Genomic DNA, 16588 nt, shown 5'->3' with positions numbered 1-16588 from the left:
AAAAAGAGAGGTCAGTCAGAAGTAATTCCCCTACTCCTCGTATAAACAATTTAACTGCTGCAGCAACATACTTGCTTGGAATTACTCCCTCAGATTCAATTCCCTTTTCCTGCTCCACTTGTAAAAATGGTTAGTGTCCTCTATAAACTGCCGCTCACCAAGGTGCAGGGCTTGCTGTGCGGTTGTAGAATAAATGTTAATCTAATACAGGTTACTAGGTCAAATGCAATCACAGGCTTGTGGGAAAAGCTTAATACTGTTCTGCTTCTTCTAACACAGTAAACCTGGATATTATATGATAGGTTAAACACCAGTGAACCATGGCAAGAATTTTCTTGAAAGTAGGATTTAGTACAAAGGAAACTACATTGAAATGGTGACCTAGGATTGACTTTGCTCTCCAAGAGAGCATTCTGAGACGCCGGAGTGCACTGTGAAAATGGACTCCTTAAAAATGTGATGTTCTAGAATTCCTTGCTCGGGGGATGAATGCCAGTTGGAGCAGCTGCGACACATCTAAGGGTTTCATATGTTCTCAACTATGACTTCAGTTCCCCCTCATTCCCCAAAAATTCATGAGTGCAGATACACACACACACACACACACACACACACACACACAAGCTTTCCTTATGAGAAGTTAATGTGGCGCTGGATGGCCTTTCGAATTTGGATCCCAAGTTGAACATCAAGTGAACACGGCATCAGGGGTGCCGAGCATATGGGAGCCAACTGCCTTGAGAGGACTCCGTGCAGATCTCGGTGGTGGACTCCACACTGTTGTATGTGGATATGTTAGTGCTGTTAAGTGTTCTCAGCCTGTATTTGTGATCAGATGCCAGAGCCGAGATGTACATATGCCAGCAGATGTATAATAAACGCTTAAGTAAATGAACATCAGGTTCCAGGGGAGCTTTGGAGTCTGTTTGGCAGGACCACGTAGGGCGTCCTGCATGGCGACAGGACCAGGCCAGCATGCACTTATCAAAGCCTTATGGGGTCTTCGGGGAGGATGTGCCCAAACTCTCATCACGGCGGTAGCGGCAGCACGGGGTCCTCCTCCTCCTCCTCACTTCCCACCGAAACCCCATTCAATAAGCAATCACGGCCAGGAAAGCAGCCCCGACGCGCAGGCTGGAACCCATCTCTCCTCCCCAGAGCAGCTGAGAATGCTGCTTTGTGTCTTCTTTTGGCCCTTAAGAAAAGTTCTAACCAGGCTCCAGGAATTGGATTTGTTGAAAAGCATATTTGTGCGTCTGCAAGTGTGACGTAGCTCTCAAGCGATTAAGCTAGATCACTTAGCGTGTTAGCAGAGTTACTGTGTGCACGTCTCATAAAGGGCCTCTTGCTGCCTCGGTGTGCACGCGCAATAACTGAGCGAATCAGGTGATACGTCCCTGGATGGTTGTGAAGCTCTAAGGAAAATCCCCACAGGTACGTGAGCGACCCTTAGGCATAGGCATAGGCTGGATGCAGATTTTGGTGAAATGCATTTTTTAAATTCTGTAAAAGAAATTCACGTTTTTAGGAAACCAACCCGGTGAACGGGACTTCATTCCTCACATCAGTGGTTGGCAGGAACGGATGAGACCTTATATGGTTAGTTTTTGTCCTCGCCGGCCAGGCCACCCCAACCGCCACTCCTCGGCGCTCGCCCTTCTGTGCTGTGAGCACGTGGCTGGCCGCTGGACTCAGAAAAGCTGGCTGGAGGGAGGCAGCCCAATGGACTCTCATTCAGATAGTTTCCCTGCAGCCAGCATTAAAGCTAGTTTCTTCGACAGAAACGGGGACCCCAGGGACTTCCATTGATTGGGAAATGTCAAACACATGATTCATAGATGACTTAAACTGCCCTGGGCCCCTTTTCTCTCTTTAACTGCAGACCCGATGGTCAGGTTTCTCTGCCTCTTTAGTACTCCATTTTCTCCCAAGTTTTTCTTTGAAAAGCTGTAAAGGGGAAAATGTACCTCTCTCCCCAGCCTCTGCGACTGGACCGAGCATCGAATGTTGGCGGGGCCTATGCTCTTTCATGCTTTCTCTCGGAGTCTGATACGCACGTAGAGTATTGGAGATACACATAACCATTCAAACTGGTGGAAGCCAATCTGGCAAGTTTTCAGGTAATGGCTTGCTCAGGGTGGAAGTGCTGAAGGATGAGATATCTCGTTCTTGACAAGTTCAGAATGGAGACTTGGCCTCTATAAAGATGTCTGTTCCGTGAGTAAACATGGCATTAGGGGTCGAACAACCTCTTGCTTCTTCATAGCTGCGTGACCTGAGACTACCTAGCGCCTTGTGCCTTAGTTTCTCCAGCTACAAAATGGGAGCGCTACCATCCGACTTTCCCTTTTTTTTTTTTTTTTCCGACTTTCCCTTTACACAGTTATGACAAGCAGGTCCTTGGGCCTGAGGGCCTGCATGCCACAGTGGGTCATCACCTTCCTTGTTTCCCCCAGGCTCCTATTTCCCTGCATTTTCTATCAGTCTTGAAGGCCTTGACTTGGTGGTCTCTTGTTTGGAGCATTTTGCTCCTACCCTTTGGACTTAATTTTTGTCCTTTGGTTTTCCTGACTTTTCCCAGGGACACCTTTGCCCTCCCTCCTGTCCACACTCTCTATCAGATAGTTGGCTTGGAGGGGTGATCCGGATATCACCGCATAGGGCTTTGGAGGTTAGATGGTCTGTGAAACCCCCAACAGAGGGTAATAGATAATTCCTTGCTCTCGTTCCTTTCCCTTTCCCAAGAAACAATTACCAGATGAAAGCAATTTGGGACATTGCTTCAAATCTCTGAGTCTGTAGATAATGGGAATAATAATGTCCGTTCCACCAGGTTAGGGGGAGAGTCAAGTGAGATAATGGAGGTAGGAAGTCCGAATCCTGTCATCTTCCACCAAAAACAATTCAAGGCCCCCCAGACGACCCCAGGGATAGGATTTGAGAATCGGAACCATTCAAGTGGCGAAGAATATTTGCTACCAGGTGCAATTTACCCAGTAGACACAGTACGTACAGATTGTAGGGCTCACGGTGCTTTTGAAGACCCCCCAAAATATCTTAATTTCTTTCCAAGCCAGAAGAAAAAATGTCAGCTTTTAACATGTAATATTAACAAATGCATTTTTATAACAACGCAGTTGTAAAATATAATCTTTAATACTTTTTGTTTACCTAGGAAGGTAAAAGTGCCCTTAAGGCCCACAAAGGTCATATACATGACTTTATGACTGCCTTCAAAGTCTCCATGGCTAATGCACATGTCACCATTTTGACAGAAATTCCTGTCTTTTTTTTCATACAGTAGGGAGGAAGTTCCCTACACATGAGGAAAAACACGCAAAACTGGTGATTTCTAAGTGAAGGCAACCCGTGACGGTCAGCGAAACGAAAATGTTTCTCCTCCCTCCCAGGGAGGCAATTGTGGGTGAGGAGCCCCAGCCTCTGAATGGGGAAAAGTCTGTTAACTACTTCTCTTTGTCCTCGGTTTCCTGTAGCCAGAGAACTGATGTGGGATTTATTTGCCATCGGGTCAAAAAAGTCCTGCGATTGGGAAAAGTATGAGAGGTTCTTATCGAAGGGAAATCCCGGACTTACCATGCATTGACTCCTTGGCCGCACAGCTTCCAGGGGACAGGAATACAGATGTAGCCCCCACTAAGTAGGGGAGAAAACCAGACGTTCCCTCACTGAAATTACTTCCCTGAGCATAGAGATCAAAGCAGGGCTCACGATCAGGGAGTCGGAATATGTTCCTTAAACCTTCAAATTACTGCAAATGAGGTTCAAGCCTCCATCCTTACTCCATGCCCTTTCCGCCTTGTCTTAAATCCTCTGGAGAGGTGATTTCCCTCCAGACAATTACATGCCATCTCCAAGAGAAGGAGAGCTACTGTGTGGAAGGCCATTCCAGCTAAGCACGACGGGCTCTAATTTCATCACAACGTTATGAAACTGATCAGTTCCTTTGTATAAAACCTTAAAAGGGCCCCATGGACTCTTTAAGCCAAAAAAGGGCTTTTGAAAGCAGTTCAGGAAATTGCCGTCGTGGAAGCGATTTCCACATGTGTCTCTCAATATTGCAATCTCTCCCTTTAGGTGCCGATCTTTCCTAGCCTGTAATAAGAAATGAAAGAACAGCTTATTTTCCTTTTAAAAAGAGGCACAATTAAAAAAAAAAAAAAGTCCCCAGGAATCTTGTATGTGGGAATGACACGTAGGTCATTAGCTTTCTTTCCTTGGCTCTCAGGCTGATGTGTTTTCTCGATTTGCTACGAGTGTTCCGTTCCATCGACGGCAGGAGGGATTACTTGTGTGTCGCTGAAGCAGAAGGTGGATTTTAGGCAGAGCATGTGATCCTAAGAATGCGGAAAGATGGTATAAATTTGCATCTTCTTAAGAGGAACCCTGTCTAAAAACACTGAGACCATTTTAATCTAATAAAATAAGAAGGGAAGGGATGGAAATTCCATCTGAAGACTTCACATAACCTTTTCATTTCACCCGAGTAAAGAATTACAAAATCATCTGTCTGGCTGTTAAATGCCTTCAAGGGAGATTTTTTTCTTCCTCTTCTTCTTCTTCTTCTTCTTCTTTTTTTTTTTTTTTTTTTTGAATTGTAGTGCACACTAAGGTGGGAGGGTTAATACCATGGTTTGGAGACAAGGGAAACAGCTTCTGTTCTTGGGGGATGAGTCATGCCCTTCCTGTTCCTGAAGAACTTTCAGAAGTGAGAGTTGAAGTTACCTGTGGAGCAGAGAGGCCAGTGCTCCGGGAGGGCCCATGTCGTCAATGAGGACACCCCACACACGTCCTGCAGGGCACCCAAGCCCTGTTGATGCCCTGCCATGGAGCACAGTGTTGGGCTCCTCCTAGCAGGGTCACCGATTATTTATTGGAAACTGACTTGTGGCTCGTTTCATGGTGTTTCTTAAGCTTCCGCTTTTACATTTATGTGAATGTTAGTCTTGGTCTTTTTCTTTCTTCTCTCACTTTGCCACTGGACCATGCAACCCACATGGATTCAGATTTCTTGGAACAGGTTTTCTGTTGATTCATGCTCATGCTTTGTCCTCAATTCTGTGTTCATGTGTCAAAGCCTTAGGGTGACATACACAACGCATAGGCAAACTGTACCAACACCCTTCTGGCAAGTTATCTGAGAAAGTCAGGGTAATTGTTTGAAGAGAGCATTTATTTGAAGTTGGTTCCATATTAGTTGAATTTCACAAATATTTTCAAGCTGAGTGAGGGTCTACGACAGGTGCCATAAGGAACAGAAAGATGAAGATGATACGGTTTTGTCCCTCAAGGACTTTGCAATCCAGGATGGAAGAACTCTAATACCAGGAGATACTCACTGTACTATCGTGTAGACTGTGGAGCCCTGCAGGAAGTGTGAGTGAGTAGGGCATGGGTGTTGGGCTTGAAGGCTGAGAAGAGTTCTACTACATGGAGGGGGTAAGGGGTGAGGGCATCTGGGGCAGAAGGAATAGGAATAAAGAAGCATGGATGAGTGAACCAGCGCGGTGTATGTGCGTGTATGTGCGTGCGTGTGTGTGCATGTAGGAGGAAGTACAGGGTAACATAGGCCTCGTGTGCTGGATGCCGCCCGAGATACAAAGACAAGTCAGGCTCCATGACCTCCCAATCTAAAGGCCTAGTGAGGAAGACAGGCATGTGCATAAATAACTTTAATATGAAACAGGCTGCAAGGGATGCCGGGAGACAGGCATGCGCCATGCTCTGAGTGCCTCTCAGAGAGAGATTTGGGGGGGAAGAGTTTAATAGGACATAGCAGGATTAGATCCAGGGAGTAAGACAGTTAGAAAAGTCAAAGATGACTTCTGCATTTCAAAGACCCGTACCTCTGAGCGAGGGAATAACCGACACAACACATTTTGCTCCTTGTGCAGACGCAATTTATAAATTTTTTCTCTAATTCCAGGTAAACCCATACTTGAGTTTTAGGCACAGGTTGGTGTATTGAGTTATCTGAAGTTCTCATAAATGCATATAAAAACTGAAGTCTGCCAAAAAAGGATGACAATCTACTCCTTGACTGGCCTCAAACCCTACTGCAAATAGGCGCCTCCTAACATAAGTGCTGTATGACACCTGTGAAGGGTAAATATACGTTTACCAAGTAAGTGAAGGGGGTGGAGGTGATGTGGTGAATTTAAAATCCAGAGGAGTGATCCACCTAAAGCCCTGATATTTGGGAAAGCCTCACAAATGTTTTTTTTTTTTTTTCCTTCCAGTTACTGTTGGAATGGTGGGCTGTGGATATGGAAGGGAATGATCTATATGGCAGGTTGGGATAAGCTATTGCTTAGTTCTGAAGGGTGGGGGAAATGTACGTAATATCCATAATGTCTCAGGAAGAATGGAAGGACTGAGTTTGAGACAGATGGCTGAGGGCTATCATTTACAGAGCATTTACTGGTTTGTCAGAGTGGCTCTAGGCACCTTATGCTAGTAACTCACTTAAAAGATCATATTAACCTTACGCAGTCGATTTTATTATTATATTTGTTTTCGTAGATGAATAAACTGAGGCATTAAGATTAAATAACTTACCAAGACACAAAACGCTAAGTGGGTGGTACCCAGAGCCTTTGCATGTAATCCCTTTGCCAAAATAAGTCTCGATAGCAGAAGGCAAGAGAAGAGAGGTCTTCGACCTCAGGGTGTTCCTGTATAAAAGCATATTTTGTTTTGATTTGAGGAAAAGAAATATGTTAGGCCTTGTTCAATTTCCTAGGGGAAAAAGGATGAATCATAATTTTAGGATTCTCAAGCACCGTGATCTATTCGTCACTCATAATAAAACTTCTCATATTTTGGATGAGGAGCCTGAGACTGAGAATCGATTAAAATTATCTCACGTGTTCTGGAGATGGAGAACATACCCAGCACTCTGCTGCCTAATAAGATAGAGCGCCAGCGTGTTGACATCAGCACCCATGGGTGGGCAAGGTCCACGAAGTAAAGATCAAACACCTTAGCACAGGGCTCTGGCCCGGGAAGAGAGCCTCGCAGCAAAAGGGAGAGGGTCTAGTGGACGTTCTTGGAAGCAGAGTAGACGTCCAGGGGGCTTCTGGCCTAAGTTTCAAATGAAGTGTTCACATTCCCTGAAGGTGCCCTGATGGGCTGTTCAGTCTCGGCCACCAGCAGACCAGGATTGGCAGGCCCTTCTCTCCCCATAAACGTACTCCTAATAAATTCTCAGTGTACAATGTAGAGTCTGTGTTGGCTGGCAACTTGCTTTTCTGATCAAATCCAGTACACGTTGCCGTCCATTTGATCGTTGGTTGAAGCCCTTATCAGGTCCGTCTGAAAGTGTATGAGGTGGGTTTGCACAGTGGTGAGGGGCCCGGCAGTTAACCTTGCATGGGCTTCAAGTTCAAACTCCGCAATGACTTGCACGTTGTATGACCTTGGGCAGGATTCAATACCTCCATTAAGTCTCAATTTTCTCAAGTTTAAATGAGTGAAATAATAATCCCTGTGTCATAGGATTCTGGGGAGGATTAAATGAGCCCGGACAGATAAAGGGCTTAGCACAAGCCTGGCTCATAATGAAAATTAAATATGTCTTAACTAATTACAGCAAACAAAATAAATTCATTATAAACTTGTGTATGTTCATTATTGAAAATATAAATTGCAGTAAGATAGGATGGAGTCCGTGGTAATTACAGTAAGATATGTAAGAGTGCCCGAGTTTTTATTGCAAAGAGAAAACTTTCTTTTCCAGATTGAGTTTCCGAACTCGGAGTCCCTCTCAGGAGGGCAGACAACCAGTAAAAAATGGTCATTTTTAGAAAACTTTCGTGGAGACTACTGTGTTGTTCAAAATCGGTCTTGTGGAGACTCCTGAGAAAAATCTCTTCCAGAACTTAGAGTTCGGCAAGGACTTTCTCCCTCTGATGTCTTTCTTGTGTTGGAAAAGGAAAGCCACTCACTCACAGCCCTGCTCAGTTTGCTTTGACGGTCAATACCTTGGTGCTGAGTTTTGTGTTCGGTTGTAGAAGGGTAGGTAGGTTAGCATGGATTTGCTTTTATTTTTCTTTTGTCTTACTATTCATTTAAAGATTTTTCAGTTTTATGACATTGGTGTCTTACGTTTTAAGCTTCTTCAAGACTCTTCTCTACGTTGGAGAAGAGCATAAAATAATGTCACTGTGGGTGGTTTTTCTTGTCCACGCCCCCTATGCCCAGTTCTACACACCTGTTTTTATTTTTTTATTTGACCCAAAGTCCAATCAGAATGGCAAAGTTGATTTTTATGTATACACTTATATGTCATAGTGGAATGGGCTATGAAAATCCTACTCCCACAGGCCATTTAATTTCAGCAGGGAAGCGGTCTTGCGAAGGACTAGAGGTAAAGATTGTTTTGTAGACTGACCAGGTGAGGACATAACTTGCTAATGAACCAAAGGGCTTAATAATCACAAAATAAGGCCAAACAACCAAACAAAAACAAGAGCTAACATTTATAGCATATTTTATTTTTTAATTTTTATTTTTTTTTAATTTTTATTTATTTATGATAGTCACAGAGAGAGAGAGAGAGAGAGAGAGAGAGGCAGAGACATAGGCAGAGGGAGAAGCAGGCTCCATGCACCAGGAGCCTGACATGGGATTCGATCCCGGGTCTCCAGGATCGCTCCCTGGGCCAAAGGCAGGCGCCAAACCGCTGCGCCACCCAGGGATCCCTATAGCATATTTTAAAAGGCCCCCTCACATACCCTGGCTCATTTATTTGTCCTATCAACCCTGCAAAGTCGGAAGCATTATTTTCAGCTCCATTTTCTGTAAGAAAACTAAGCCTCAGATATGGTAAGAGGCACCCCGGGTCTCACAGGGAGTAACAGATCTTAATTCAAAATCCTGGGTCCTGGGATCCCTGGGTGGTGCAGCGGTTTAGCACCTGCCTTTGGCCCGGGGCGTGATCCTGGAGACCCGGGATCGAATCCCACGTCGGGCTCCCGGTGCATGGGGCCTGCTTCTCCCTCTGCCTATGTCTCTGCCTCTCTCTCTCTCTCTCTCTCTCTGTGACTATCATAAATAAATAAAAATTAAAAAAAAAATAAAAAAACCCCAAAAAAACCAAAAACAAAATCCCAGGTCCTGCTCACTCATCCAAACGGGCCTCCCCCAGGCCTAACCTCACGAGCGCAGCAAGCAAGGCTGTCTCTTAACCTCTGGTCCCGCGTCCAAAGGTTTGTTCGGTAGACGACAGGAAATAGCTAAGGGTTTCTAAGTAAGCAAAGTTGTCTCTCAGGTCTATGCCATCAGGAAGTTTTTCTTTTTCTTGCCTAAATCTAGGATGATCCTTAAAATCCATCTCCTCACAGTTGTGGAAGGTGTTTGACAAAAGAACTTTGTGTAGCAGCCGTTAGCCCAGCCCACCCGTGTTGGAAGAGGGTCACATTTGCCCAAATCAGCTGCATTTCTGGATGCGCCACACGATGAGGAGGTCGGTCTCTAGAGCCACAGGACCACAGCTGTGAATGTGGCATCTATAGTAAGACAGATTGTGAACCTTGATGAATTTTTTTCATGTCTGAACCCAGCAAAATAGAAAGTGACCAGCATGAGCAAGACTGGGTGCAGGGGGAAGGATCACCCAGGCAAGGGGCGACTTCTCCGAGGCCAAGGACAGCCTCTAGGCAGAGGTTCCTCACACACTTGTTGAGGAGGGATGGGTGGCTAGACCCGACTTGGACTGGTTTTACACGTATGTCAGTTGTGTCTTACGTGTCGAGTGGACTGTTTGGGGCGCGTGGTGCCTCCCAGCATGTGCGTTCGGTCCTTCCTGACCCTTCCTTTTGTTATCCTGAGAGCAGTGCACTGCAAGAGCTGGCCAGGCATCGCTCTGGGGAAGGCCCTGAGCAGGGTGGACCCCACCGCCGTTTGCCTTCACCACCCTGGTCAGTGCAGTGGGCTGACAGGTCCCCAGCTCTCCTCATAGTCTGGTCCCGCTTCCACGTGGGCACCATTCCTCACCGTCGAGCAGGCCCTGTTGTCCTGGTGGTACCGCTTGAAGGTTGTTCACCACGGCTTCTTCTGGAGACGGTCTTTCCTCTTCATCCCCTGGCCTGCCACGTGGACGCTAGCATGTCTTACGCTCTCTCTCCTTAGCAACTCCTAAATTTCCAGAATTTGAAATTCTAAGCTCTCCTTTGACAGTCGGTCTCATTTTCCAAACAGGTCGGTGGGAGTTTCAGTGAGCCACGTAGGTTGGAACGGGCGTGCCTTTCTGGAAAACTCAACATTTTGTTGTGTTGGCTCCAGGCCCACCTCTCCCCATAACCACATTCTTTTCTTTGTAGCGTCCGAGAGAACAAAAGTCCTATCAGGAGTAAAGAAACCACCTGAACCAAGCTTTTTATATTTCCAGAAATAGTTCATGGGGCCACTGAAAGACGTTGATGCTATCTTTTTAATATTCTGAGAAATAATCCTATTAAACAAAAAACAAGGGGAACTGTTATGCCCACAAAGTGGAATTACCCAAAGCCGCCTGGCAGGGGTCGAGTTACTTTTCAAAACCCTCCCTGTGTGCTGCTTCTATCGCTCCATCTAGGGCTTGGTGAATGAGCAATAATTTGTGGATTCTGCTCATCTCTCTTTGCGAACTTTGTTCTGTGGAATTAGATACAACTTTGACAAATTAGAAAGAGCCCCCCGCGCCCGCTGTCCCTGGGCCAGCACAGTCCGCCGATTGTGCGCCCGGCGTCGGAGGGGCAGCCCGGCGGGCCCTGAGCAGCAGCCCGGCCACCACAGCACCCTTTTTAATAAGCAGGTCTGTCAGCACCGGGTTCTGTGGATCTTCCAAACTCCCCTTAATCCTTAGGATGCACAGACTCTCTTCTCTGCTCCGCCTGTGGCAGAAGGCCCCATGCAGGGGAAGAAATCTCTTCTTTGTTTATGGCCTATGAGGCACCACAATTAACCTCTGAGATGAACTGTAAGTGAGTGAGGATCTCGAGAGCCCGGGGTAGGGATTAACACATGGGTGAGGGAGCGAGCATGTACACATATGGGCCCGCGAGTGCACATCCCTCCTCCACCCACATCAGAGCCCAAGTGTCTTTCTGCTCCTGTTCGCTCATCTTTTCTCCATAAAGGTTGATTCTGGGATAGATAGAACTGATAAGTGGCATTCCTGATTTTTTTCCCCCTAATCTTCCATTTCAACTCTTAGAGAAAGGACAGGGTATAAAGTATCAATCTATTGAATGATGCCCGGTAGGTAGATGGAGGAAAAACTTACCCTTAGCTAAGGACACAGGATCATCCTTTCCCGGTGGAGTCCTTTGGCCCGGGAGAAGTACACCGTGTCCTGGTGTAGACCACGAACCACGAATGGTTGACGAAGATAAGGGAAAGTGTCTTTTCACTGGTTCGCATGTCAGTGTGTTCACGCTTAATAGTGCCAGGTGAGACAACTGTGCTTCTCCAAGATACAGAGAACATCGGCTGGTAAATACTACTCTCCTGTGGGTTTCCCCCACCCCCCAAACACACAAACTCTGTAATTAGACAAATGAGAGATCTTCTTTGAATTCATTTCCAACTGATTATGTTTAACCTGCAGCTTGGTCAATGGGACCTGCTTAAACATTTTTTAGGAGTTGACACGGACCACATCGGAAACGACAGTAATGAACAAAATTTGTGCTGAGGAGAGAGCAGAAGCCAATCTTCTCAATATAGATGTTCTCCCTGGTCCCTGGAAGCTTCTCAATGGTGGGACAAGATGAGTCAAGCGTTAGATTATTTCTGACCTGTAGAAAGCCCAGCGGTGGACTTCAGACGTCTGCTATATGCTGCTGGGAGTACAGGGACCACCCATTCTGCTATGAACTCTCCATTTTTGGTGAAAACTTAACTTTCTTTTTTTTCTTTTTCTTTTTCTTTTTCTTTTTCTTTTTCTTTTTCTTTTTCTTTTTCTTTTTCTTTTTCTTTTTCTTTCTTTTTTTTTTTTTTTTGAAACTTAACTTTCTAAAACCAGCTCAGTAATCACGAGGAATCGCCACCACCGTGGTAACCAAATGCAGGTTCCCTCCTCAAGACTCCTGTCCCCGTTTCTTGAAGTTGCTGAAATATCTGGGACTTAATGGGGGTAGTGATTCATTCTGGCCACAGTTCGCTTAGAAACAGCTTCTTCATATTTGGTTGGATTCTGTGGAATTTGACCACTTTCATAATTTTGTTGCCTTTCATCAAACAAGATTATTTTCTGCTGGTTTCAGCTCTACCCTCTCTTTTTTAATAAACAGAACAAAATAAGGTGACATGTCAGCACGGCAATATTTTATTTTTCACTCAACAGTAGCAATGACCATAACAATTAAATAGAAGAGAAAAGGGACTTTGTTGTAGGTGCACACAGTTGGGGTTATGCAAAATGGAGCGATAACCAGGTCAGTGCCCGGGAGCCCATGATAGAACGACCAGTGTTTCAGGGGGATGGAAAGAGCATGTGTGTTGGGATTCCCAGTTTCCCCATTATCATCATCTTGGGCCAGGTACTTAACGTGTGCTGCATTGGTTTTGGCTGAGAAAAGTGCTTGGAGGAAGCAGTTTTTTAAGTTTACTTGATGTCTCTGGGAGGTAATAAAGATCTCTATTTACAAATAATGCACTTTCCGTGAAGTGCCTTTGTGTGGGCATTGCACACCCTAGCACAACGATAGGATCTTTGTTTTGCCTTGGTGGGAAGAGCAACAGCTACGTCTGCAGGCTCCTGGTCTGCAGCCAGACTTTTTACTTTCTGGGTTTGTGACACCGTTCAAGTCACTTAACCTCTCTGTTCCTCTGTATTCTGATTTCTGGAATGGATTTAATAACGATGTAAAGATCACGGAGGGACCAGCAGGGGAAAGGACTGCATTTTACTTCCTAGCTGCCTTGTATCTATCCCTCAAGATGTTGTCAGGTGTCCCCTCCTCAGCAGAACCTTCCTGGGCCTTTGGGAGGCTGGGGGACCCCCTGCCCACCTTGGTGAGAACGCTTACATACCACGTGGACTCTTGAGTGTATTCTTCTAGCCCACCACTTGCTGTTGCCCCTGGAGGGTAGGAACAATGATTCTCATCTTGTAGTGAATGAAACACAGCCCAGCCCAGCATTTGGTCCACAGCAAATGCCATAAAGGCAGTCTAATGATGGACAAACTCAACTCTATCCTCAAAAAAGGTGCTCAAAGGGACACTAGATTGGCAAAATGTCCGCACCTATCAGTTCCTCATGGTAATGTACGTCGAAGCAAATTTTTAAAAATTTAAGTCAATTTTTTCCAAAGATTTTTCCAATTTTTTTTTCATTACAACAGAATTTCTTAAATGTCCACCAAATTTAAGAAAACTAAGGATAAAATAACTATTTTATTATAAAAATAATAAAAATTGGCGCGCCATCTGTCTTTCCAGCATTCTCCTATGAAATAAGAGCGATAGTGCCTAGGTCGTGACTGAGTGCTGGGAGAAGGTAAGGCTCCATTAAAGCCTTGGATGATATAATCACACCAGTTGTGCCCAGTATTCCTGTGTGACCTATACAACAGTGCATGTTTTTCTCTGTATAAGGTGAATGAGCAAACACACGAGGAGGCTCTTGTTGGTGTGTCCGTCTAGCAGAACAATAAAAGATATATTTTGGGTTTTCCAGGAGTGAGGATGAATCTGTAAAACTCCATTGATTTCTCTCCACACACATGACCACTTTGATAATGCTCATCTGAGGAAAAGATGGCATGTTTTTTCTCTCTTGTCTGTTCCTATCTTCCTTCCCCTCACATCCGGTATTTTATAATAAAATTCCCAACAGATACGGGCTGTTCAGCAGTCACTAGCAATACATTGATTAATTATGTGTGCCAGACTTTCAGTATATAATTAAGCTAAACAAAACTGCATTAAAGTAATATGAATAATTTGACTTCAGGCCACAAAAACAAGGAAACTGAGTGAAAGCAGAATCTCTGACCTCATTCACTTTAGCATATTGTAGGAGACAAAAATGTAATCAGAGTTATAAATCATATAGCTGCCACAATATGATGATGCAGGAAGGAAGTTGTTCTGACCTTTGTTTGGAAGAATTTCAAAGGTAGAAATTAAAGTGGACATTTTGTTCGCTTCACGAAATTCTTCAACCAGGAAATGTAATGAACAAAGATGCCTTTTCCTTATTTAAGTGGGTAATGCCTATTTTTGTGGTTACTTTTTAAAAATGTTATTTTATTGCATTTTGTTCGATATGGCATTGATGTGGCCCATTTACATCACCTTAAAACTATCGCGTGTCAATACGCTCTCAGTGTCTCTAAAACCAAAATTCAGAGACTGAGATATATTGTATATCTAAAAAAATGGGATGATTCCTTAATAACCTTCTTCCCCCTGATTATAAAAGTGATGTTTATTCATCGTGGACAGATTTGGAAAATGCAGAAAAAGTATAGAAGGAAGAAAATAAAATCAATTCATAGTTCTACTAGGTTGAGAAATTTGAGGTAACCACAGTTAACAGAGGTTTCCTTCCAGTTTGTAGTATGTGTGAGGACGTACAGAGTCTATGGTCATCGTGTTGTATATGTACTTTGGAACCTGCTTCTTTCACTTCATAATATTCAATAAACATTTTTCCATTTCGTAAATATTCTATAGAAATCAGATTTTCAATTGTTTGATAGAATCCTGTCACATGGATAAATGAAACTTTCTTTAACAAGGTTAATATTTTTAACAATCCAATTTTTTTTAAATTACTATTTTAAAAGAACAAAATACTTGGATGAGCAGCTCTATGCCTACTCTGTATGGCTCTGATTGTTGCTTTCCATTAAATTCCAAAAAGGTTTCCTTCAGTAAAGGATATGAGCATATTTAAGCTTTGTTCCATTACATCCAAGATTCATCCAGAAAGGCTGAGTCCCTTGTATCCTCAGCTCTAATGAAAGAACCACACATGACCACCCCTGAAAGAGGATGTTCTTTTTTTTTTTTTTTTTTTTTTTTTAAGAGGATGTACTTAAAAGAGTATGCCCATAGGAACCTGGGGCATTGGGAACGTGAAATCATAAGATGCAAGGGTCTGAAAATCTCTCCTTATGTTCCTCTATGCACAAACAGCAACAGCAAAAAGAAAGAGGGAAAAGGCTTGTGAAAAATCGAAAAAGCCAGCAGAATGTAAAGTATTTCTCTTATTAGAACCCATCCGTGAGGTGTGGCACCCGATCTAGAGTGAGTATACAATTCATCTATCATTGGCTTACCAGGAAGGAGTGCAGGTTGCAGAGGTGGGAATCAACCAAGTGAAAACTGAAAAGAATCAAAGCACAGAGGACTATGTATCCACTCACCCAGCGAACGAATATCTTCACTGATAATAGACTTTATTCAAAATGGCACACATTCTCTTTTCTGAGTACTGCTGTCCCACGGACTTGGCACCTAGCAACTATGCTTGTGCCCTTGCCATGGCTGATGAGACTGGCTGGCTCGAACTAGGTTGGCTAGAGATATTCCTAAAGATAGCAAGTTGGTCTCTTATACAGGTTGGTGATCCTTTGGTTGCAAGGACTAGAAAATGGGACTCCTACCATCTTAAATATAAAGATTTTTTTTTTTTTCTAATTTCTGTCCTCAAATGGTTCTAGGAGAGATTTAGGCTACAGGAATGATTTGATCAAGGACTCAAATGATGTCAGCAGGATCCAAGTCTCGGCTTCCTTCCTCTCAGTTGGCCTGCCCCTCAAGCTGGCTTCCCTCATGGTTGTAAAGGTGGCTAGAGCAGTCCCAGGCTCACATTCTCACTCAGGTGGGCCCCAGGGAGAAGAGTGAATTTGTGTCCTAGCTTTCTAGACAAATCTGAGGATCCCCTTTAGCTGGACCTATTTAGGCCTTGGGCCTTTCCCCTGAGCCACCCGTTGGCCAGGATAATGAAATCCCCTGACTGACTGAGCCAACTTGAGTTTCGTTCTAGAGCTAGTGGTGAAGTCCATCCCTCAAACACTGCTAGGGAATTGGGATGCTGTTAGGAAGGAGGAAATACATCCCCCAGAGGAAATCAACACACATGCAGAAGCATCTGCCGTGCGGTTGGGAATCTAACTTACACAGTTGGATGTGATGGGGGTGGGGGGGTGATTCTACCCAATGGATTGGGCAGTAGGAAAGAGGGAAGAAGAAAGCAGGTGGGACCGAGAAACAGGAAGGGGATGAGAAGAGGATGCTGATGGATTATTGTAATTATTCTAATTAGAATTCTAACTATTGTTACTAGTCCTTTCCTGTGGTTTAGTTCTATTCCCGTCCTCTGTTCCTTGAGACATTCCCGTGTCTTTCTAATAAATCCCCCTTTCGCTGCAGCTGTTTTGAGTTGTTACTTGCAACCACATTTGCACCAATAATAGCTTCTAGAACATACCCAACCTACTACCGAGGACTGCCTGCCTTTACTGCTTCCTTTGCCTCAGAGGTGAGCCTTCCATTTGGTAGTTCCGGCCCTTCTTTTAAAGGTATTTTGGATTCAATGTGGCAACCAGGAATAGGGAGCAATAAGAGTTGAC

The sequence above is a fragment of the Canis lupus genome, chromosome 10 (assembly GCF_011100685.1).
Source record: "Canis lupus familiaris isolate Mischka breed German Shepherd chromosome 10, alternate assembly UU_Cfam_GSD_1.0, whole genome shotgun sequence".
NCBI lineage: Eukaryota > Metazoa > Chordata > Mammalia > Carnivora > Canidae > Canis > Canis lupus.
This window is presented reverse-complemented; position numbering follows the sequence as displayed.